We start from the raw sequence: 24,938 nt of genomic DNA, 5'->3' as shown, positions 1-24,938 counted from the left end.
TACAATAACAATGCTATCAGCCAATTCCCATGAGCAAAAAAAAGATTAAAAAATGAGAATACAATAACAATGCTATCAGCCAATTCCCATGAGCATGGTTATTTCCTGTATGAATACTCAGGCATTTGCGAACAACAGAACAGTCCCTTTGCTAAACTGACATCTGGTGTCTGCAACATCACCTCTTCAGTTCCAAGTCAGCCAGCTACTCAACATACAAATTTGGTATTGGGTCATTAATTCGATATGTGCGAAGTGCATCTTAAAAGGCACAAGAGAAGAGAAACACATACTGCGTTCCTGAACGCACTTACAGGCTAGTTGAGGACGAATGGCATCCATATATGGAACTAAAAATAATAGTCAACAACTCACTTTTAAAAACTTATCTGGAAGGGAAAATATTGACACAATTTATCACAATGAAAACTAAAAACTTCAAGATGAAAGAACCACTATAAACAAATGACAGACTCAGACAAGTATAAGTAACACACATGATAGACAAAAGCAAGTTTCTGGAATTTAAAAAGTCCTTCTAAATTAAATAGAAAGAGATGAACAAACCAAAAGGAAAAAAATGGGCAGTGAATATTGATAAGCAGTCCTCCAGAAAATAAATGAAAATAGTAAACAAACTTATGAAACGATGCCTATATATATATATATTTTAGCCATTTAAGTACCCTCCTCCCCTACATCTCAGTACAAACTTTCTTTCTCCCTCTTTCTCCCTTCCACTCTTGTTGTTACTCTCAGTCTATCTCTCCCATGTTCCAAACACATGTTAATTCATAGCCAGTGAGTCTACTTACTATTTGAATCATTTTACCCTCCCAATTATTATGATCAAGGGAACCTTACCATGTCCTCTCAGAGCATTTCTAACTTCCAGTCTAAGCTCCCATCATGGTCTACCTCCTGTATACTCGATTTTTTAAGCTGTTGAGGTCATTATCTGCAGAGGCAAGACCAACTGAGTTACGAGATTGAGGTGACAGTTTTTCTAAGAGGAAAAAATATTGAAAAAGGCTGGATGGTGATAGTTTGTGCCAATGATGCAAGCCATATTGCAGTGAATATAATTAAGCACCCTGAGAAGCAGACATCATGAACTTGATTTCTGGCCAGGAATCAATTTCAGGTGCAGCTTGTCATACTCACTGTGCTGCTGAGAATATTCTGTAAACATTATTTAACAAAAATGAGGTTGGGGACATCTATTTGGGAAAGCAGAAACAGCCGTCCACATATTATATCCATTGTTGTTCTGCTTGTTAGTTGCCATCAAGTTGATTCTGACTCATGGTGACCCCATGTGTGCAGAATAGAACTGTGTTCTATAGAGTTTTCAAGGCTGTGATCTTTCAGAAGCAGATAGTCCGGCCTGTCTTCCCAGGTGCCTCTGGGTGGGTTCAACCACCAAGCTTTTAGCAAGTAGTTGAGTGCTTAACTGTTAGCTTTAGCTTCACCCAGAGACTCATTATATCCATAGAGATGCTAAACTAAAAACTGGAATAAGACAATCTAAGAACACCAGGGGAGGACATTTGCCAAAGCTGGTAAGTCAGGACAAAGTATCACATTTTCTTGTTTTCTGTAACTAATCGTTTCTCTTCATTCTGAGCATGGTCTATTTCATTTGCTCAGGGCTAGCTGGGAGACTGTAATGATCAATACTAAACAGACCCCATCCTACAGCGGCCTTGCTCACAGGGATGCAAAGGCAGAATGCTGGTTCCTGCTAGACAATCGGAGGGAACAGTGACTGTAAAATTAGTGTCAGAGTGGGCCCTGGCACCATTAACATTTAGAACAAGGCTACAGCCGACTCGGTCATTTTCCCAGTTATGAGCTCTCTGTTTGAGATGATCAATTCCACACACACACACAAAAGAGTGTCATGGCGTTAAGCCTAAAATTCAGCTCTTAGTGCAATTTTCTCTTACTAAATTTAATACCAGGGGTATTGTGATGGAGAACAAATTTACATTTGCTTTGTCCATTGAATGGAAAGGTGAAGTCTCCTCCGTGGTCAAAGCTATGAACCTACAATACAATCAAGAGCTTTAGAATTCTCAGCCATCCAGCTCGGCTGTCTTTGACACTTGAGGACTTTTCCTTCACTTTTTTAAAATTCTGTTTAAAAATAAATGGCTTAAAAAAACATCTCAAACATTCAGATTAACTTTCTGGGCATCAAAAGAGTTTTAACAATTAAAATTTCCATTAGAATTAAAATTAGAACTTACTGTAAGTTGTTTTTCTTTGAAATAGCAGAGTTAATTTGGGTGGAGTGACTAGCTTTAGGACAAGAAATTTTGTATTGCTCTTATTAAGTTTTCAATAGATAAAAAAAGTTATTTTATATATATATATATATATATATACACAAAATCAGCACCAAGGTACCTACCACTCCAAGTAGGATATAGAATAATACCTGTACCTTTACAGTCCCCCTGCCTCTTGGTTCCCTGGGCCTCATTCCCTCCCTCTTCCCTTAGAGATAACCACTTTCCTGAAATTCGGGCTCGTTTTCTCCCTGAGCTATCTCTGTCTCTATCTATGTATCTGTCTCTGCCTCTATATCCATACATGTATCCCTGGAGTTCCAGGGTGGTACACATAGTTAACATTTTCTGCTGCTAACAGAATGTTTGGAGGTTCGAATCCACCCAGAGGAGCCTCAGAAGAAAAGCCTGGTCATCTAATTCCGAACAAGCAGTCACTGAAAGCCCCATGAAGCACAATTCTACTCCGACACACATGGGGCTGTCATGAGTCCCAGTCAACTCAATGGCAGCTAGTTTGGCTATTAAAAAAAAGCAAAAAAAACACTGTTGCCATCTAGTCGATTCCAACTCATAGTGACCCTATAGTTTGGTTATATATATCCCTAATCAGAAAATTGTTCAGCAGAATGCTTTTAAATGGCATCACATGGGGGAAGCATATTGTATGACACTTCTATGATTTGCTTTTTGACTCTACTTTATCTGGCTGGGATTCATCCATGTTGATGAACATAGGTGTAGCTCATTCACTTTACTTGCTCTATAGTAGTCCATTGAACAAATACCTCTATTTATTTTTCTATTCTCTTGTTGGTGGGCATTTGGGTTGATTACAGATTTTTGCTACTATGAACATTGACATTGAATCCTTCACATGGTATATAAGACTCCTGATTTGTTTACAGTTTCAGTATTATTATCAGGCTTATTTTCTTAGGCTTTAGTTATACCAACTGCTTTCACTTCCCTGAACAAATTGTTGTTTCACCTCCAAATTTCTGGACGTGCTTTTCCCTTTGCCCTACAGAAACTTGGTCCAACTGATTTACCTTCTGACGTTCTGTTTATTCAGCTCAAGGGTTATTGACCACTTGGTTATTGGACTCCTGGCTAGGGGCTCCCTTCATTAGAATACTTATCATTTTGGAAGTGAGAGCTACCACATAGAAGATAAGCTTCTGGAAGAAAGAAACTATATATCTTTTTCTCTGTATTACTGAAGCTTAGAAGCCAAGATAGAGCTGAGTACTCAAATTTTCTGACTCTATGTTATTTCCATTACATTGCCTAACTTTATGCTTCTAAGAAATATATTTTTATAACATACTCCATCATTAATACACAGCTCACATATTCAATTATGCCCTTTAAATATATGATTTGCAATTTGTCGTACGTGGAACACCTATTCCACCTGCTCTCTCTTGTTACTTTAAAAAAAAAAAAATCCACCAGAATTAATGGGGATTATAGCACTGCTTTCAACAATACATACAGTAATTCCCACAATGAGTACCAACACAGATAACCCTACCTCCTAGATGATATTCAAAGCCTGTCAGGGATATCCAGGTCATATTTTGAAAAAAAACAAAACAAAACATTATTTTCAATGGACTAAGAATGTAGTATGGTTCTCACAAAAGCTTCACACACTGAACTGGCCCACTGATTTTGTTAACTGACATGATATTAACAGGAAATTTGGACAATTTTTTGTTGGAAGTTTCAAATTTTGTAAGCTTAGTATACAGTATTAAGTAGTAATGATCTATTTTTAAAATTTCTGTTAGTAGTCTGTGCTTATTTTCCAGGTTAACATCAGTTATGCCTGATATATGTCTTTGAAATTTTGTATAACTCATGGTAACACATAAAATTATTTTTGATGACAACAGAACTGTAAACTAAAGAGCAGTTTATTTGTCAATGTTCAAGCAATTTTTTATTAGCTGCCTTATTGCTGGGGATAGACTGAGGTATATACCAATGGAAACATATTTTCATCTATGTCTGTCCAGAGAGTGCTGGAGAAGGTGGATGAATGATGCAATTTACCCATTTTTTTATGCCCCCAAGTCCAGGGTACAGGGATTGCATTGTTGGGCAAACAAGACATCATATTTCACCTTCCATGAGATGCATGAATGAGACACCAAGAGGCAGAAACTCCATGCTTGTGCTGTCATCGGCAGATGTCTTTCCACATATATCAGAGATCAAAATGCACAGTATACACATACAAAGAATGAGGGTGAGGGTGAGCAGGAGGTAGAGTTATTTGTCATTTATTTATTATTATTGTTGTTGTAGAAATATAGATAAAACAACATTTGTCAATTCAACATTGTTCTTGTTTACAATTAACTAAGACCAATGACATCAATCATGTTGTACAACCATCACCAATATCCATTGCCAAATTTTCTGTTATCATAAACAGAAACTCAATGCTTCTAGGCAATGCTTTCTCTTTCCTCCTCCCTGTTGCCCTTGCTAAGCACTATCAAAGATCTGATCTTGGTAACCACTAACTCTGATTTCTATACATTTTCTTAATCTACATATTTCTTAGTCATGAGATCATACAGTATTTGTCCTATTGCGATTGACTTATTTCACTTGGCATGTTTTCAAGTCTCCTCTAGGTTGTGGCATGTATCAGGACTTCATTTCTTTTCATGGCAGTGTTATTTGCGTATTAGAATCCTTTTCACTTACGGTAAAATGTTAAAAGCAAGGGCAGAGAGGGAAATTCTGGGAGGTGACTTTGTATGTTTTGTATGACTCTAAGATTGCAATAAGCATTCGATTTTCTTACTTAGAAGACATGTTAGTAATAACAGAAACAGTGGTATATTCATAGCAAATAAAATATGCTAAGTATCATATAAAATATTCTAAGTATCGCATAAAGTATGCTAAGTATCTATGTGACTTTCATACCCAGATCTGATATCAGTTTGGTACTAGCATCTATGAGGCCATTGAAAAGAGTTAAGGACACTAGTAAACTCCTCCATCCCCCATATTCTGGAAAATGCAAAGCCTGAATAGATCTTTTGCTCATCTAGAATGAATAAACTAACAAAAGCACCAAAACAATAAAAACAGTGAGGGACTTAGGGGAAAAATATTGCAGCATAAGGAGGAGAGGGTCATAACCCTGAAAACCTAAAAGAAAATGTCCAAAAAAGATCTTCTAAAAGGAATAACATCAATGAAGAGAATAAGATCCTGACCTGAAGTCTATAGAAGAATAGATTTTGACCTTCATAGAATGTGACCGGAAGTATAGTAAGAGAACATGCTAAGATGAAATCAGAGGTTCAGTAAAGCTGGCCAATGAAAGTGCAAACTGCAAAGAATTTTTTTTAAAAAATTAGTAGAAATATACTTATGACAATCAGATCAGAAATATGAAAGACACACTGATGACTTCCTCCTACAATGAGGAATAAGCAGACAAAGATACGAAAATAGTAATTGTTGTTATTGTGTTGTTATGTAGCAGCAAGTCGATTTCTACTCATAGCAACCCTATAGGACAGAGTAGAAGTGCCCCATAGGTTTTCCTAGGGTGAAATCTTTATGGGAGCAGATTGCCAGGTCTTTATTCCCACGGAGTAACTGGTGGATACTAACTGCCGACCTTTCGGTTAGCAGTGAACACTTCAACCACTGCACCAATAGGGCTCTTGAGAACAATAGTAGAAGATTACATATGTAGTGGCAAGAGACAGGAGATGTAATTTATAAATTGAAAGTGTTGTTGTTATTAGGTGTCATGCAGCTTGTTCAGGCTCATAGCGACCCTCTGTACAGCAGAAGGAAACACTGCCTGGTCCTGCGCCATCCTTCGCTGTGTTTGAGCCCATTGTTGCAGCCACTGGGTCAACCCATCTCATTGAAGGTCTTCCTCTTTTTCATTGACCATCTACTTTACCAAGTATGATGTCCTTCTCCAGGGATTGGTCCCTCCTCATAACATGTCAAAAGTATGTGAGACGAAGTCTCCCTATCCTTACTTCCAAGGAGCATTCTGGCTGTACTTCCTCCAAGACAGATATGTTTGTTCTTTTGGCAGTCCATGGGATATACAATATTCTTCGCCAACACCATAATTCTAAGGCATCAGTTCTTCAGTCTTCCTTATTTATTGTCCCACTTTCACATGCATATCAGGCGATTGAAAACACCATCGCTTGGGTCAGACACAGCTTAGTCCTTAACTTGACATCTTTGCCTTTTAACATTTTAAAGAGCTCTTTTGTAGCAGATTTGCCCAATGCACTACGTCGTTTGATTTCCTGACTGCTGCTTTCATGTACATTGATTGTGGACCCAAGTCAAATGAAATCCTTGACAACGTCTATCTTTTCTCCATTTATCATGATGTTTGATTATTGGTTCAGTTGTGAGGATATTTGTTTTCTTTATGCTGAGGTGTATTCGATACTGAAGGCTGTGGTCTTTGATCTTCATCAGTAAGTGCTTCAAGTCCTCTTCACTTTCAGCAAGCAAGATTGTGTCATCTGCATATTGTAGGTTGTTAATGAGTCTTCCTCCAATCCTGATGCCACATGTTTCTTCATATAGTCCAACTTCTCGGATTATTGACTGAGTAAATATGGTGAAAGGGTACAGCCCAGACGCACATATTTCTTAATTTTAAACCATGCAATATCCCCTTGTTCTGTTTGAACTATGCCTCTTAGTCTATGTATAGCTTCCTCATGAGCACAATGAAGTGTTCTGGAATTCTCATTCTTCACAATGTTATCCATAATTTGTTATGATCCACACAGTCTAATGCCTTTGCATAGTCAATAAAACACAGATAAACATCTTCCTGGTATTCTCTGCTTTCAGTCAAGATCCATCTGACATCAGCAATGATATTCCTAGTTCCAGATCCTCTTCTGAATCTGGCTTGAATTTCTGGCAGTCCCTGTCAGTGTGCTGCTGTAACTGCTTTTGAAAGATCTTCATCAAAAGTTTACTTGTGTGTGATATTAATGATATTGTTTGATAATTTTTACATCTGTTGGATCACTTTTCTTTGGAATGGGGCACAAATATAGATCTCTCCCAGTCAGTTGACCAGGTAATTTTCTTCCAAATTTCTTGGCATAGACAAGTGAGCATCTCCAGCGTTACAGCCATTTTTTGAAATATCTCAATTGATGTTCCATCAATTCCCAGAGCCTTGTTTTTTGCCAATGCCTTCAGTGCAACTTGGACTTCTTCCTTCAATACCATTGGTTCTTGATCATATGCTCCCTCCTGAAATGGTTGAACATCGACCAATTCTTTTTGGTACAGTGACTCTGTGTATTCCTTCCATCCTCTTTCGATGCTTCCAGCATCGTTCAGTATTTTGCCCATAGAATCTTTCACTATTGCAACTCAAGGCTTAAATTTTTCTTCAGTTCTTTCTGCTTGAGAATTGCCAAGCATGTTCTTCCCTTTTGGTTTTCTAACTCCAGGTCTTTGCACATTTCATTATAATATTGTATTTTGTGTTCTCGAGCTGCCCTTTGAAATCTTCTGTTCAGCTCTTTTACTTAATCATTTCTGCCATTCGCTTTAGCTACTCTACATTCAAGAGCAAGTTTCAGAGCCTCTTCTGACATTGATTTTGCTCTTTTCTTTCTTTCCTGTTGTTTTAATGTCCTCTTGCTTTTTTTCATGTCCTTGATGTCATCCCACAACTTGTCTGGTCGTCAGTCATTAGTGTTCAGTGTGTCAAATCTATTCTTGAGGTGGTCTCCAAATTCAGGTGAGATATACTCAAGGTTTGGGTCCTGTGGACTTGTTTTCATTTTATTCAGCTTCAGCTTGAACTAGAACAAGAGCAATTGATGATCTATTCCAAAGTCGGCCCCTGGCCTTTTTCTGACAGATGACATTGAGCTCTTCCATCATCTCTTTCCACAGATGTAGTTGATTTGATTCTTGTGTTTTCCATCAGGTGAGGTTCACATGTATGGTCGTTGTTTCTGTTGTTGAAAGAAGGTATTTGCAATGAATAAATCATTGATCTTGTAAAATTCTATCATGCAATCCCTGGCCTAGTTTCTATCACCAACCCCATATTTTCCAACTATGGATCTTTCTTTTTTGTTTCCGACTTTTGCATTCCAATCACCAGTAATTATATATATGAAATTAGAATTATGTATGAAAAAAGAAAACCAAAAAAAAAATTTGAAGAGAGACAATAATCAAAGAATACATAGAATTCCCAAACTGAAGAAAAGGTCAAACTACAATTACAAAGGATTTACTCAGTTTGTCCAAAGTTACTGAAAGAAGCCCCCACCTAGATATTTCCTGGATTTTCTTTTTAAATTTTAAGGATTTAAAAAAAAAAAAAAATAGAAGCTCATGTGAAAAGTAATAGCAACATTCAAAAAAAAAAACATTCAGACAAAACAAATTGTCTTCAGCCTTCTAACTGTATTAAGACAATGGAAGATAGCATATCAGCCTCTAACGAGTTTAAAGAGAAAGTCATTGATAATCTAGGAATTGTATACCAAGCCAAATGCTCATTGGTGTGGAAAGGTGATAAGAAAATGTGCACTGGTTCAAAGAATAATTATTAAATATTTACCCCTCTGAATAAGAAAAGGAGCCTTGACGGAGCAATGATTAACAGCTTGGCTGTTAACCAAAAGGTTGACGAGCTGAACCCACTCAGCAGCCCACAGGACAAAGACATGGTGATCTGCTTCCATAAAGATTACAGACAACCTTATGGGGCAGTTTTACTCTGCACAAGGGGCTGCTAGGAGTTGGAATCATCTTGACGGCAACCAGCAATAACAACTGAATAAGAAAGATACATTTAAAATAAAAATTTAGGTATAAATAACTGCTGAATTATGATTAAAAAATTAAATATAAAATCAAGGTATGTTCTTGAATAAAAGAATATTCTGTAAAAAAATTAAAAATTCAGTGAATGACCCAGAATTTAATGTATATGTAATGTAAATTTGGAGGAGGAAAAACGCAGGATTGTATCACATGAATGTATTCACTTATTTGTCATACACATGGGAGACAATATTGTTTTGGATCTCTGGCTGATCTCTAAGAATGAAATCATTAAAGTGCATTTGATAAATTTTTATAAATTTACCCCAGAAGCAATAAAGGAAAAGAAAATAAAGTTGATTTAATTACATTTAAAATAAACAAACAAAAACAACCCAAAAAAATCTATCCAGGAAAAATACCAAAAACTAAGTATAGGGACAAACAACAACGAGGCAAAATCTTGGCAAAATTTATGAAAGACAAGAGCTGATTTATTTAATTTGTAAGGAACTCATATTTTCAATAAGAAAAATAGTAAAAACATCATACAAAAATGGCCAAAGTACATAAATAGGGAGTTTAAAGGAAAAGAAAATAATAGAATATTTAAAGAATGAGATAATTGTACAAAGAAAAGAATATTCACTATTTTTTGTATATAGTAGTCAAAATTTTTTTCCCAGTCTGTGAGTTCTCTATTTACTCTTTTTGGTGAATTCTTTTGTTGAGTGTGTTTGATTTTTAGGAGCTCCCAGTTATCTAGTTTCTCTTCTGGTGTTTGTGCATTGTTAGTTATGGTTTTTATCCTATTTAAGCCATGTATTAGGGCCCTTAGTGTTGTCCCTATTTTTTCTTCCATGATCTTTATAATTTTAGTTTTATATTTAGGTCTTTGATCCAGTTTGAGCTAGTTTTTGCGCATGGTGTGAAGTATGGGTCCTGTTTCATTTTTTACAGTTGTACATCCAGTTTTGTCATCACCATTTGTTAAAAAGACTATCTTTTCCACATTTAATGGGCTTTGGTCCTTTGTCAAAGAACATCTGACCATAGGTGGATGAATTTACATTCTTGATACTATTCCATTGGTCTATGTGTCTGTCATTGTACCAGTACCAGGCTGTTTTGACTACCATGGCTGTATACCAAAAATCCAAACAAGTTGCCATCGAGTTGATTCTGACTCATAGCGACCCTATAGGATAGAGTAGAACTGCCCCTTAGGGTTTCCATGGAGCAGCTGGTGGATTCAAACTGCTGACCTTTTGGTTAGCAGCCAAACGCTTAACCACTAAGCCACCAGGACTTCATGACTGTATGGTAGGTTCTTATTTCAGTTAGTATGAGCCCTCCTACTTTGCTCTTCTTTTTAGTAATGCTTTGCTTACATGGGACCTCTTTCCTTTCCAGACAAAGTTAGTGATAAGTTTTTCAAACTCATTTAAAAATACTGTTGGTATTTAGATTGGGATTGCATTATATTTATAGATCACTTTGGGTAGGATTGATATTTTCCCAATGTTGAGTCTTCCTATCCGTGATCATGGTATGTTTTTCCATATATATAGGTTTTTTTTGGTTTCTTGGAATAGCCTTTTGTAGTTTTCTTTGTATAGATCTTTTACATACCTGGTTAGATTTATTCCTAAGTATATTATCTTTTTAGGTGCTATTATAAATGATACTGTTTTCTTTATTTCCTTTCTAAAGTTTTGTATTATGTTGAAGATTGCTTTGTGGACTAAAACATGATCTATTCTGGAGAATGTTCTGCGTGTGTTTGACAAGAATGTATACTTTGCTGCTGTTGGGTGGAGTCTTCTATATATGTCTCTGAGGTCAAGATGCTCTCTCCTCTAAAAGTATCACAGCCTCCACCAGACTGAGTCCATCACAACTAGATGGTGCCTGGCTACCACCCCTGACTGCTCTGACAGGGATCACAGTAGAGGGTCCCAGACAGAGCTGGAGAAAAATGTAGAGCAAAATTGTAACTCACACACACACTCACAAAAAACAGACTTACTGGTCTGACAGAGACTGAAGAAACTCTGAGAGTATGCCCCCCAGACACCTTTATAACTCAGTAATGAAGTTGCTCCTGAGGTTCACCCTACAGCCAAAGATGAGACAGGCCCATAAAGTAAAACGAGACTAAATGGGCACACCAGCCCAGGGGCAAGGATGAGAAGGCAGGAGGGGACAGAAAAGCTGGTAATGGGGAACCCAAAGTCTAGAAGGGGAGAGTGTTGACATGTTGTGGGGTTTGCAAACAATGTCACAAAACAACATGTGTATTGTTTAATTAGAAACCAGTTTGCTCTGCAAAACTTCATCTAAAACACAATTTAAAAAAAAAAATAAAAACGGGTGTTCTGTCCTTTACTGAGAGCGGTGTGTTGAAGTCTCCAACTATTATTGTGGAACTGCCTATTTCTCTTTTGAGTATTCTTAGAGTTCTTCTTATGTATTTTGGAGCCCTATCATTGGAAGCATAGTTATTTATTAAGGTTATGTCTTCTTGGCAGATTGTCCTTTTAATCATTATGTAATGTCCTTACTTGTCTTTTATGGTTGATTTTGCCTTAAAGTCTATTTTATCTGAGTTTAGTATTGCCACTCCTGCCCTTTTTTGGTTTCTGTTTGCTTGATATATATTTTTTCATCCTTTGATTTTTAATATGTTTGTGTCTGTCATGGATTGAATTGTGTTCCCCAAAAATATCTGTCAACTTGGCTAGGTCATGATTCCCAGTATTGTATGATTATGTACCATTTTGTAATCTGATGTGATTTCCTTATGTGTTGTAAACTCTATCACTATGGTGTAATAAGATGGATTAGCGACAGTTATACGGATGAGGTTTACAAGATTGGATAGTGTCTTAAGCCAATCTCTTTTGAGATATATAAGAGAGAAGCGAGCAGAGACACAGGGAAACGTCATACCACCAAGAAAGCGGTGCCAGTGCAGAGCGCTTCCTTTGGACCCGAGGTGCAGAGAAGCTCCCAGACCAAGGGAAGATTGATGACACGGACCTTCCTCCAGAGCTGATGGAGAAAGCATTCCTCTGGAGCTGATGTCCTGAATTTGGACTTGTAGCCTACTGGACTGTGAGAGAATAAACTTCTCTTTGTTAAAACCATCCGCTTGTAGTATTTCTGTTACAGCGGGGCTAGATGACTAAGACAATGTCTTCTATTGTTGTGCTTTTTTTTTTTTTTTTTTTTTGTGATGCTGACGTTGTCTTTGTTCCTCTTACTTTCCTGTGCTGAGTTCCTTTTTTTTGGATTTTCTTTTCTTTTCTTTCATTATTATAGATTTTGTGTTTACTGAGACTTTATGTTTTTCTTTTTTTATCATAATAAGTAAGTTTGTTAACTTTCTTCATGGTTACTGTGAAATTTAACATTATCTTCCTTAGTTTGAATCACTCTTTTATTACTTGATACTGCCTGGACTTCCTTTTCATTTGAAAGTTCTATACCTACACTGTTTATTCCCCCCTTTTATTGCTTTGACATTGTCATCATTTACAGATTGATGTCTCTGTTTCCCTGTTTTAAGTCTTTTACCTTTTTTTTAGTATTGAGAGGTCTTTACCTAGATTGGTATGTGGCTGATGCTGCCCTGTGTCTTAGACTCCAGTTGTTGTCTGATGTTGTTGGTTCTCTAACTGGAGGACTCCCTTTAATATTTCTTTTAAGTTTGGTTTGGTTTTTACAAATTCCTTTAATTTCTGTTTATCTGGAAATATTCTAATTTGTCCATTGTACCTGAGAGAGAGTTTTGCAGGATTTATTATTCTTGGTTGGCAATTTTTTTTTTTCTTTCACGATTTTGTATATGTCATCCCATTGCTTTCTTGCCTGCACAGTTTCTGCAGAGTAATTAGAGCTTAGTCTTATTGTTTCCCCTTTGTAGTTGATGTTTTGTTTTTCCCAAGCTGCTTTCAGGATTCTTTATTTGTCTTTGGTTTTGAAAAGTGTGATTAAGATATGTCTTGATGACTTTCTTTTGGGGTCTGTCCCATATGGGGTTCCTTGAGCTTCTTGGATGATCAGCTTTTTGTCTTTCATGATATTTGGAGAAGTTTTCTGCCAGCAAATCATCAATAATTTTCTGTGTGTTTTCCATTTTTTCCCCATGTTCTGGGACACTAATGACACGGAAATTTTGCTCTTGATTGTGCCCCACGTAATTCTTAGGTTTTCTTTATCATTTTCTCTGATTTTTCCTCAAAGTGGTGTTTATGGATTTGCCTTTGATCTCACTGATTCTGTCTTCCATTGTTTCAAATTTTCTCCTAAAACCTTTTATTGAGTTGTCCATTTCTGAAATTTTCTTGTGTATTTTTGGATTTCTAGTTGCTGTTTTTGTATTTCTAATTGTTTATTCATTTTGACATTTTGTTCTTGTATTATTTTCCTGGATTCTTCTATTACTTTGTCTGTGTTTTCCTTGATTTTGGCTATGTTTTTGTTGGTTTTGTCTGTATTTTCCATGATTTTGTCTATTTCTTCCTTGGTTTTGTCTGCATTTTCTTTGATCTTTCCTAGTCTCTTGAAGAGACCGAAATATTAGTCTTTCGAATGCCATATCAGTTAGTTCCACTGCCTTTTCTTCTACTGGAAGGTCATTTGATTCTTTATTTTGGTCACTTGATGGAACCATCCTGCCCTGCTTTTTTATATATTTTGATATTGTCTGCTGTCTCTGAGACATCAAAGTATTATTTTCTTTATTTATTGACTGCAAGTTCTTTTGTTTTGTACAGCTTTTTTGTTTTGTTTTGATATGTCAGCATGGGTTGGCCAGCCATGCTTTGCTGCTTGCTTGTCTGTGAGCACAATAGATCTCACTACCTTGTCTGGGTAAGCAGGGCAGCAGCAGGCAGGGTGATCCCACTTCGCTGTACACTGGTTTGACCAGTGTACTGGGCAGGTGTTGTCTGCCTCCTAATGTTGGTCCAGCGATGTGGGAGCATTCACAGTTCCTCACCAGATAGGCAGGAATGTCAGGTGGGGAGTAGAATGGGCTTGCTTCACTCCATTCAGCAGCTAGTTGAGTGGTGGCTGGGGAGGGGCAGTGTGGGCCTGGTATGGTGGTGGGCCTGAGCTATGGATGCTGTAGCCACAGCGGCACAGCTAGGGCCAGTGGGGGGTTGGGGTACAGGGCTAGATGGGTGGAACAAAGAAAAGAGATAGAAGTATAAAAAAGGGGCTGGTAGGGGCTAGGCAGACCTGGGGAACGGCAGGAAGGGGGGTGGGAGGTGGTGTATGGGACAAGGTGAGAGGAAAAGAAAAATAAATAAATCAACAAATATGTAAGTAAATAAATAGCAGAGTGAGGGTTGATGTGTGGAGGCCAGCAGGGGCTGGTGGGAGTGGGTGTAAGCAGGTGGTACCTGGGGTGGCAGCAGGTCAATAGCTCTCCACGCACATGGTGCGGCGAGGCTTGGTGGGAAGGGAAGGAGGTGGCTTATGGTGCTAGGTGGGATGGGAAGAAAAGAAAACAAATAAAATAAAAAATGACACAGCAGGGGCTTCCAGGTGAGGGCAGGTGGGACTCTGTGTGGCAGCAGGCTGGTAGCTCTCTACCTGCAGCAGTGTGATGAGGCTTGGCAGGAAGGAGTAGAGGTGGCATACAGGGCTAAGTGGGATGGAGAAAGAAAAAGTAGAAAGGGAAGAAAGAAAAAAAATGGTGTTTATCTTAGGCTGGGTTCTCTAGAGAAGCAAAACCAGTAAAATGTATAAATTTATATCTACAGAGATTCATATCAAGCAAATAGCTCACACTGTTGTAGAGGCTGCAGCAACCCAAGTCCGTGGTTCAGGATACAGGTTTCTCTTGGTTCATGTAGCCACAGGGGCTGGTGAATCCAAGATCAGCAAGTCAGACATCAAGGCTCTTGCTCACATGCTGCGAAGATCAACGAATCTCAAGATTGGCAGGCAAGACTGCAGGTAAGCTGCTAGCTCAGGTCCCAGGAACTGAGATCAGATGAACAGGAGCCAGCCGCCGGATCCAGAGTGAGCGAAAGCCCAATAACCTTGCCAGAATGTCCAGTTATATTCGATGCAGGCCACACGCACAAGGAAACTCCCTTTCAATTGATTGGCTACTCACAGCAGATCCCACCATGGAGGTGATCACATTATATCAAATCTCATCATGGAAGTGATCACATCATAAGCTGCCACAGTGCATCATAACTGCCAAACCACTGAGAATCATGGCCCAGCCAAGTTGACACACAACCTTAACCATCACAGAGTGACAGGAGCTGGCAAATGGGGGCCGGATGGACTCTGGCTGGTGCTGTGCCGATGTCATTCTATCCACGGTGGTGCAGCATAGTTTGGCAGGAAATGGTAGAGGTGGTAGATGGGGCTAGGTGGGAGAAAGAAAGAAAAGGAAGAAAGGAAAAAAAAATGAAATAATAATAAAAATAGCACTGCAGGAGCCAGTGAGTGGGGCAGCATGGACCCAGGCTGTTGGTAGGCCAGTGTCTCCCTAGCCAAGGCAGTGTATCATGCCTCAGCAGGAAGTGGTAGAGGTGAGGTACAGGCTAGGTGGGAGACAGAAAATGAAGAAAGGTTAAAAAAAAAAGAGAAAATAAAATAAAAATAATAATAAAATGGGGCCTCAGGAGCTGGCGGGTGGGGGCAGGGTGGACCCCAGCTGGTGGTGGGCTGGTGTCTCTCTTGTCAAAGCAGAGCAGTGTAGCTTGTTGGGAAGGGGTAGAGGTGAGGTACTGTGCTAGGTGGAAGGGAGAAAGAAAAGGAGAAAGGGAAAAAAACAAAAAGGAAAAAAATAGGCATGACAGGAGCTGGCAGACGGGGTGGGGCAGACCTGGGCTGGCGATGAACTGGTGTCTTTCTAGCCAAGGCAGCATGATGTGGCCCATTGGGAGGGGTAGAGGTGGTGTACAGGGAAAAAGGAGGAGGGATAGGAAAGCATGTTTCAGTGGTTACCAAGTCTGCTATCTGTTTGGAGCTCCATAAAGTTGCTTTCCCCTACTCCCTTTCTGGGGTGGTTGATGGCTGTGCTCCAAGATGGCGACACTGTGCCATGTTAGTTGGCAGGGGACCTCCACTTTGTATCTCTCCTTGTTCTCTGTTTTCCTTCAGTTTTTTCTTCCATTCTGTGTGTGATCTATTTCTTTATCCCTTCATTTGATGATTAGGATTCCAGGATTGATGTTTGTATCTGTTTTACTTAGTTTTTCAGATCTTTGCTTCAGAGGGATGGCATGATGCATCTATCTAGGGTGCATTTTGGGTTCACCTCCCCTCAAACACTATTTTTAAATAAGAATATGAATTTATATTTCCTTAAACATTTAAACATGATTGTGAGATTAGCTATTTAAAGTTTTTAAAATATAATGTTTCATATTCTCCTATATGCTTCATATACCTTAAAGAGAGGAAGCATAATATAATCACTACAAAGCTGATTACTGTGGTACCCATGCAATAAACTTTTTGTCAAAGTACATGACTTAAACTTTGTTTATTTCTTATGTCTGCTCTCATCCTAAGTATGTTCCTAATTCTACAGTAGCCTCCCCGTTAAGCTGCAGTTTTACTTTCTGTGGTTTCTGTTAATCGCAGTAAACTGCGGTTCAAAAATGTTAAATGAGTATGTAGCATGATGAAATCTCACACCATCCCACTCCATCATTCACATAACTTTTATTACAGTATATTTTTTACAGTTGTCTATTTTATTATTAGTTATTTTTGTTAATCTCTTACTGTGCCTAATATATAAATTAAACTTTATCTTAAGTGTGTATGTATAGGACAAATCATAGTATATATTGGGTTTGGTACTATCCACGGTTTCCAACATTCATGGGAGATCTTGGAACGTATCCCCCGTGGATAAGGGGGGACTACTGTGTTTCAAAATGTTTATTTATTCCTGCCATTTTAATTGTAATCACCTAATCGAGAGAAATATGGTTAGCATTTCAGAGCAGCTGAAGGTTTGATTACAAGTTGATCTTGAACATTCTAGACAAAGGACAATAGATGTTGGCATACGTTCCAGAGTGATTCTGCTCAAGTTAGTACACAGTGTGGTATTCTCTCATGGTTGACTTCATCTATCAAAACTTAAATATTATTCTATATCTTAAAATGTAGTAATAAGAGACCAATGTCTGCTTCCAGAGATTCTATTTAGCATTATACAGAGATGCAAACTAACAGAAAAAGATGAAAGTACATAAAACTTGAGAATTTTTAAAAGTGCCTGAATTATCACTGTTGGCAAATAATGTGTTTGATTAAACAGAAAAATTGAAGAGGCTTTACAAACGCTTAGGTTAATGGATTGCTAGATATGATAGCAACATAAATAAATCAATAGTTTTTGTATATATCTGCAACAAGTAATGGTAAAATATAAAGAAAAGAAATTCCAATCATGGCAACAAAAACTATCAGGGATACTGCGTAAAACTAAAAAGAAAAAAGTGTATAAGAGCTTTATGTTGAAAATTACCGAAACATTATTAAAAGAATTAAGAGATTACAATAACTTGAGAGATCTGTCATGTTCATGGAGTCAGAGACAATTCAGTGTCATAAAGATGTCAATTCTCCCCATGATAATCTATAAATTTAATTTCTTATCAAAGTCCAAACACATTTTGGTTCGCTTCTGTTGGTTTTGAAAAGTTAGTTGTAAAATTTATAGAGAGAAGTAAGGGCTAAAGATAGTCAAGGCAGCTTTTGAAGAAAAAATAATATTGGAACTTGCCCTATCATAAATCAAGACTTAAAGGTTTTTATTGTTGTTGTTGTCTTTAACTAATTAAAACAGTGTGTTATTGATGCAGGGATAAAAAGTAAAAGAGTTATCATAGTACAGAAAACCCAGAAATACACCTATGAGTGCAAGTAAAACAGTAAGGAAATGGTAAAGTGTTTAAGTTATGCTGGGACAATTAATATATCTATGTAAAAACACTAGATTCCTACCTCATAGCTACCTCATAATGAAGGTCAGTTGAATTAAAGGCATATATATCCGAAGGAAACCTTAAAGTATTTACAAGAAAACTTAGTAGAATAACTTTCACCTTTGAAGTAGGGGAAGATTTCTTAAGCAAGGTGCAAAAAGAACACGTCCTAATAAAACACATAAATAATGTGTATGCATGAAACTTTAGAACCTCTGTTCAGAAAAGTACTCTAAACAAAGAAAAAAAAGCTAAGTTGCTATCTAGAACACATTTGAAATGTATATAATTAATTAAGAATTAATAGTCAGAATATATAATACACAAATCCTGAAGAAAAAGGCTAAAGAGCATCAATGTATATGTATAAGCAGATCATAAAAGAGGAATGTTGAGTGGTCAGTAAACATTTGGAAAACTAGTTAAAATTATTATGGATAAAAGAAAAATCCTTTTCTCAGTAGCAAATAAAGCAAAATATTTAAGAATAAACTTAATAGTTTATTATTGTATTCAGGAGTTTATTATTGTATTAAGGAGTATTAATATTAATAAAATGACGCAATGTTAACATCTGATTCACAGACTTAGAAATAACAATAGCTAAGAAACATATGAAATGAGTTGCCAGAAATTTAAGATATGTAAAAATAAACAACAAAAACCAACTAAGTAATATTAGTATTTCACCGATTTAATTGGGGACAAAATAGAACTGTATAGAAGTAGATAGAATAATATCCACTGTTGGAGAGGTTGCATATACTTCTCAAAGATGCATAAATTGGTAAAATATTCTGGAAAAATATGTGGCCAAGAATGTATCTGTAACAAAGTTCATATCCGTGGACCCAGAAATTCTATTTCTACTAATCTAACCTAAAAAAATAACAATCTTTCAGGCAAAATGTCTACACAGTATTAATAATGGCAAAATAAATGAAAAAAAATAATAATCAAAAGGGTCAATACACACAATGAACTATATTCCGGTATTAAAAATATTTAGTTTAATATTAATGCAAAATAGAGATGCAACACTGTATTAATAGTATGAGTCTGTGTATGGAGGGAAAATTATGAGAAACGTAAGTGTTTTATTTCTGAGTAGCGGACTTATGGTTTTCTTTGTCATTTTGCATATTTTCCCAATGTTTCCATGTTTCCATTAAGCATGGATTACATCTATGGTAAAAAAATAACTTGCTTGTATTCAGGCAATTCACATTTTAATCATATCACTAAATCATTGAATAATCTTAATACCTTATGACTATATACATAGAATGGGAACTATATTCTTCTATGTGGATTAAGATCTTTTTTGATGCCTGTGAGAATATTAAAATTGTACTTCAAAATTATTTTGTACATTGTATTTAAATAATTTAAAATGTTCATTAAAAAAAGCTAGTTGGTTTCTTTACAGAGGCGTTCAAGTTAGTAGGAAGTTTGTTTTTAACAAACTCGAGAAGTTGAATAGAATGTGAAGTGATTCTATTTTAAAAATCTCACTCTACATGAAATCTAAAGGGATTTGGCAGAGGGAGAGAATGATTGGCATTCTGGTTGCTAAGGAAGTCAAAGGAAATTTTCTTTGATTGGGAAAAAGCATAAGCAATGTTCATTTGATTTATTTATTTTTAAAGTTATGAGCAGAAAACCATGTTATATGGGCACTGTCTCCAAAATGTAAGCATCCATAGATTTAGTATTCTAACTGCGTCAGCATAAAACTCAGATTCATACATCATGGCAGAGCAATGATTTGGGGGGTTGTTGGGAAATGGATGGATTTGAGCGGGGTCGAAAGTAATGCTTGACTGGTTTTAAAGTTAGAAGCATGTTGGGGGTGGGTGGTGGCAAGGGATGAAGAAAAAGAGAATTTTAAACAAAAGAAAATTCATTATCAGTGGATTAGAGATACTAGTCAGCTATCAACCACAGGCTTGAATTTGAATTCCTGAAAGGTGCACAAGAGCAGGTCACCGTTAGAATACCTGAAAAGTAGGGCAGGCTCGTAGCTAAATGATAGATGATTTTTCTGGGATAGATCAGGAGACGAGTGCTAGGGACAGAAGGAATGCACACCTTTAAAGATATATCCAGGGTGGCAGTGGAGTCACTGGGGAGTCTGGGGAGGGGGGGAGCGGGTGGGCTCCTCCCCTGACACTGTCAGAGGTGGGTGACACCAAAATGACCTCAGGGTCCTTGGCGGTGGTGGCGGTGGCTGCGCAGCGGCACTAGGGTTGGCGTCAGCCAACACCCCCACCCCCCACCACCGAAAATTAACCAGTGAAAACTCTGTCGATCACATCCCATCCTTGTCCAATACAGGACTGAAAGATGAGCCTCCTAGATTGGACGGTACTCGAAATACACACTGGCTACAAGAGTGGACTTGAGCACACTCAAGATGGTCAAGATGGGGAAGGACTGGGCAAACCTTCCTTCTGTTGTACGTGGGGTCACCATGAGTCAGAGCCAACTTGATGGCAATTACCAACAACAGCAACGTATGCCTTGTAGAGCATTTTCTGGCAATTACAATTCCAGATATAATACTCTTTATCCTTCCCTATGTATACTGCTTCCCCTCTGCTTCCTTTTCATGATAGCCATAAGGTAAGGAGCCCCATCCTCTATTTCTAACACTACCCGGAATACTGGAAGAGGTGCGTATGTGTTTGTAGTAGAGAGGGACCAAATAATTTCCTGGGGCCATTTGTATAAACATGCATAGACACCAATGTAATGTGAGTAAAATGTGAACACAGTAATTAATTCATTAAATATTTTCTGAAAATGTACAACACATAAGCCATAGTGGCCTGGAGGGTGCAGAGCTATGGAAGACTTTTATCCTTGCCTTAAGAAATTTAGAAACTAATGAAAATTAAAATAATACATAATTATGATATGTATAACACATTCCACATAGCAATTAGGCAAACATTGTAAATGGTAGATATCAATGACAGTAATTAGCATTGCACTTATACAAACAAACCTATATTTTACAGTATTAAAAAGCATTTCCTCAATATAAATTAACATCAGTTCCCACCAATTATTTTCACATGCTGTCTATACACTGCACATCTACACACCGAGCCCTCATCCATAGAAAACAAAGACCCTGCATCTAAGACCTCAGTAGCAACAAGTCCTTTGTGTCTCTCTCTCTTACAACCATTGGCTGTAGCAAAAAAATCCCTGGATTTTTTTAGTGCACTCTTGTTTAACTGGGTTGATCTTGAGGAATACATTCAGCTTTTTCTCGTTATCAGCCTTACAGCGTCTTAGGTTCTGTGACAATGAGATCACAAAGCTGGCTGTATTTGTGCAGGAAGTGACAGTATGAACTCCCTCTGTAAGGAGGTCAGTACAAGGAATGGGGCAAAGAACAGGCAAAATTAGAAAGGGATTTGCATGATTGATATCTGTAAATTTTGTGTCAGAGTAAAGGCAAGAATAAGTTATACTTACTTAGAGAGTAGAAAGAGATACGTAGGAGGAAAAGTATGGGAGAAAATTTAGGAGTGTGTACAGGATGGTGGTTTTTAAAATTTAATGTATATAATGATCGCCCAAGCATCTTATTAAAATTGAGATACCTAGGCTGTTCACAGGGAATGTATTCATTAAAGCAGGTCAATGCAGGAATATTGTTTTAGAGACAAATAATGGCAGGCTGAGTTCTCATCTGGCATAAGGCTGAGTGGTGGTGGTGCATACACTCTCTTTCTAGGTCTGCAACAGGAAGCATCTACTCACTCAGCTTGCTCCCAAGAATAGTCAGAGCTTAAGTGGTCACAGCCAGTTCAGCTTGGCAGGTCTTTTTCAAGATATTGAAACACTAGAAAGAAGTGAGCATAGACCATATATATATACACACATACATATATGTATATACATATGTATATATATTTTTTTCTTATTCATTTTCACCCACTGCACAGAAAAGACTTTCAGTACTTTATGCCCAAGCTGTCTTACATATATTCAAAATATTGATTTATGATTTTAGGGTTAAAGTTAGTTCCTTCCAATTTTTCCTGTCTTGCTGATGCCTGGAGTTCCATTAGGAATAAAATAGCTTTTAATTCTATTTTTCTATTTTAATAATCAAGGTTAAAAAGCTTAAAGTGTGAACACCCAGGAGAAGCATTTATACTTGTAAGTTACTCCGTGTGCAAGTGGCTCATATTAGAGACTGACCTGTTCACAGGAGCTAATATTAAAGGGAGGCTATGTCCTCGAAGGAGGGGTTGGCTCAGTCCAAGGAAGAAAGAGCCAAGTCAGAGACTGAGGAACATTGAGGACAAGAATTGCTTTACAATTTGTCCTTAAGGTGGCACAAGAGAGGTCCTACCACATGGGGGAAATAAGAGGAGCTTCTTTTGGGCTTGAACCCTGAGAGAAACCTGGATACAGGGGTGTTTTTCTCATCAGAGCATGAAGGAAAGCCCAGGGTACCTCTGGGATCACAAATGCCTGAGATACGGAGCAGACATGATCCTAATTAAGGTCAGATAAACAAGATAAGGGAAAGACTTAAAGCCTGTCATGCAGAACACGCCAGAAATAAAACTTTCAAGCAATAACTTTTGAAGATGAGAGAAGCATCTGAGCAAGTGGAGCCGTTAGGAGTTCTCTGACTCTTGAGCAGAGGAAGAGACAAGAGGCAAGTTCGTAAGATATACGGGGATGACTCCAACATTTATATTAAGATGTACTGTAATGTTTAAGTTTAACAAGCCCATGTGCACATGGGGGTTTTATTTCTTATACATTCTTCTTTATATTATATTTGTTATATTCACTAATTATAATTTTGCCCCTTAAAAAGAGGATCATACCATATTTCCTGGATTCTAAGACACAATAAATTTCACCAATTTCATAACAGCTTTTGCAGGGTGGGGAGCAAAAACAACCCATTACATTAAATATATACATAAATGTATGCTATACCAGAATTAAGTGAATTTTAGAGAAAGTATTGTATTTCTCTCCTCCACCCATCTGTCCGTTTGTCATACTGTGGTGGCTTTCATGTTGCTATGATGCTGGAAGATATGCCACAGGTATTTCACATTCTGTGATACTATCAGGGTCACACATGGTGAACAGGTTTCAGTGGAGCTTCCAGACTAAGACAGACTGAAAAGAAAGGTCTGGAGATTTTCTTCCAAAAACTAGCCAATGAAAACCTATAAATCACAACAGAACACTGTCCAACATGCTTGTTTTGGACAAATTATCATGAGGGAGCCACTGGTGGAGGACGATATCGCATTTGGTGAAGTAGAGGGCCAATGAGGGCAAGGAAGACCCTTGGTAAGATGGATTGGCACAATAACTACAATGGTGAAATCAAACACGCTGGCAATTGTGAGTATGACACAAGACCGGGCAACATTTTGTTCTGTTGTACATGGTGTCGCTATGAGTCAGAGTCAGCTCAAAGGCAGTGCTCTCTCTTTCTTGCTATCTCTCTACCTGTCTATCTATTGTATTTCTCTGGATTGACCTGGATTGTGCAGACCTCCCTCTCTTAGACATCCATGCTCAGCCATACACTGTTACACAGAGTCCCAGAGGTCACACACATGGTGGCACCTGCCAGAACTGCAGGCAAATAGGTAAGGAGGTATTAGGTAAGTGCTTTTGGGTCAGCCTTGCATTTCCAAACCTATTAAGCAGCAATAGCCTTCAGCACTGCCTAAGCAGAGTCCGTTATGAAAATTCCACACAGAGGAGAAATATCCTTGCAGATTCTTCAAGTGAAAAATAGAGGTGTTTCACAATAAGCTATTTAGGAAGTATGTTCCTTTTCCATTTACAGTCCTGGCTAGGAACTCAGGCAACTCAAGAGCATTTTCTATTTCTTTTGGGTGGTAGAACATTCTACAGTTGACTTGTTCAAAGCAGGAAGGGGTGGCTTGCAAGACCTGTTCCGTCAACACAAAAATATGTGCCCATGTACAGATGAAATAGAGCTCAGCCAGAAAATGTCTGGATTTGCCATTTGGGAAGCACATCAATGTTCTAAGATTAATTTGGAATCTGAAACACTTTGTTAAAGCTTTACCATTAATCCTTAAGAAATGCAGGGATTTTGTTGCCTGTAGTCAGACTGTATGCTTTTTTTTTTTTTCTCCCCAGTTCTAAATGCTGTGATGATCAAAATGGTTAAGGTCCTTAGGGATTGGGCAAGATTTCTCCCTTTATCTAACACTGTGGAGCTCCGACCAGCTCTAAGCTTAACATTTCAAGGACAGGAACTTCCAGAGGGACTAGTTAGCTGGCTTTCTTGTTAAGGGTCATTTCATCTTGTAAATTGGTTTCTCCATTTTAGTTCAAGGTTTTCACCTTCAATTTCCAAGTAAAAGTAATAGCTCAATGGTTTCCCTTTACTACCTGCTGTCAAAGAGTCAGGTATGGCAGTGGTGGTAAGGACTGAAACATTATGGGCTACACAAAGTGTACAAGGAAATTCTAAAAGTCACTGGGAAAATGTCCCATCACCCTCTTTGACATCCTATATTTTGCTACTGGTGTTCAAATTTCAAATTAAGTATCTACTCGTTTATAAGAAATCTCTAACTGTGACGGCTATTAGCATTCAAAATGGCTCCTATGTTGAAAAATATCAAAAGTTTACAAACAGAGTAAGAAACTTATATAAGATGCTCTAATAAGTGTAATTTATTACATTTGTGTTTGTGACTGTTCCCAATATGGCTGTTCCACCTTCAGTGTTTCTGAGTTGTTTATGTGTGGTTCTGCCTGAAGAGTGGGGTACCAAAAAAAAAAAAAAAAAAAAAAA

Source organism: Trichechus manatus, unplaced genomic scaffold (genome assembly GCF_000243295.1).
Source record: "Trichechus manatus latirostris isolate Lorelei unplaced genomic scaffold, TriManLat1.0 scaffold00064, whole genome shotgun sequence".
Lineage (NCBI taxonomy): Eukaryota > Metazoa > Chordata > Mammalia > Sirenia > Trichechidae > Trichechus > Trichechus manatus.
The sequence above is the reverse complement of the archived record's forward strand: the minus strand, read 5'-3'. Positions refer to the sequence as shown.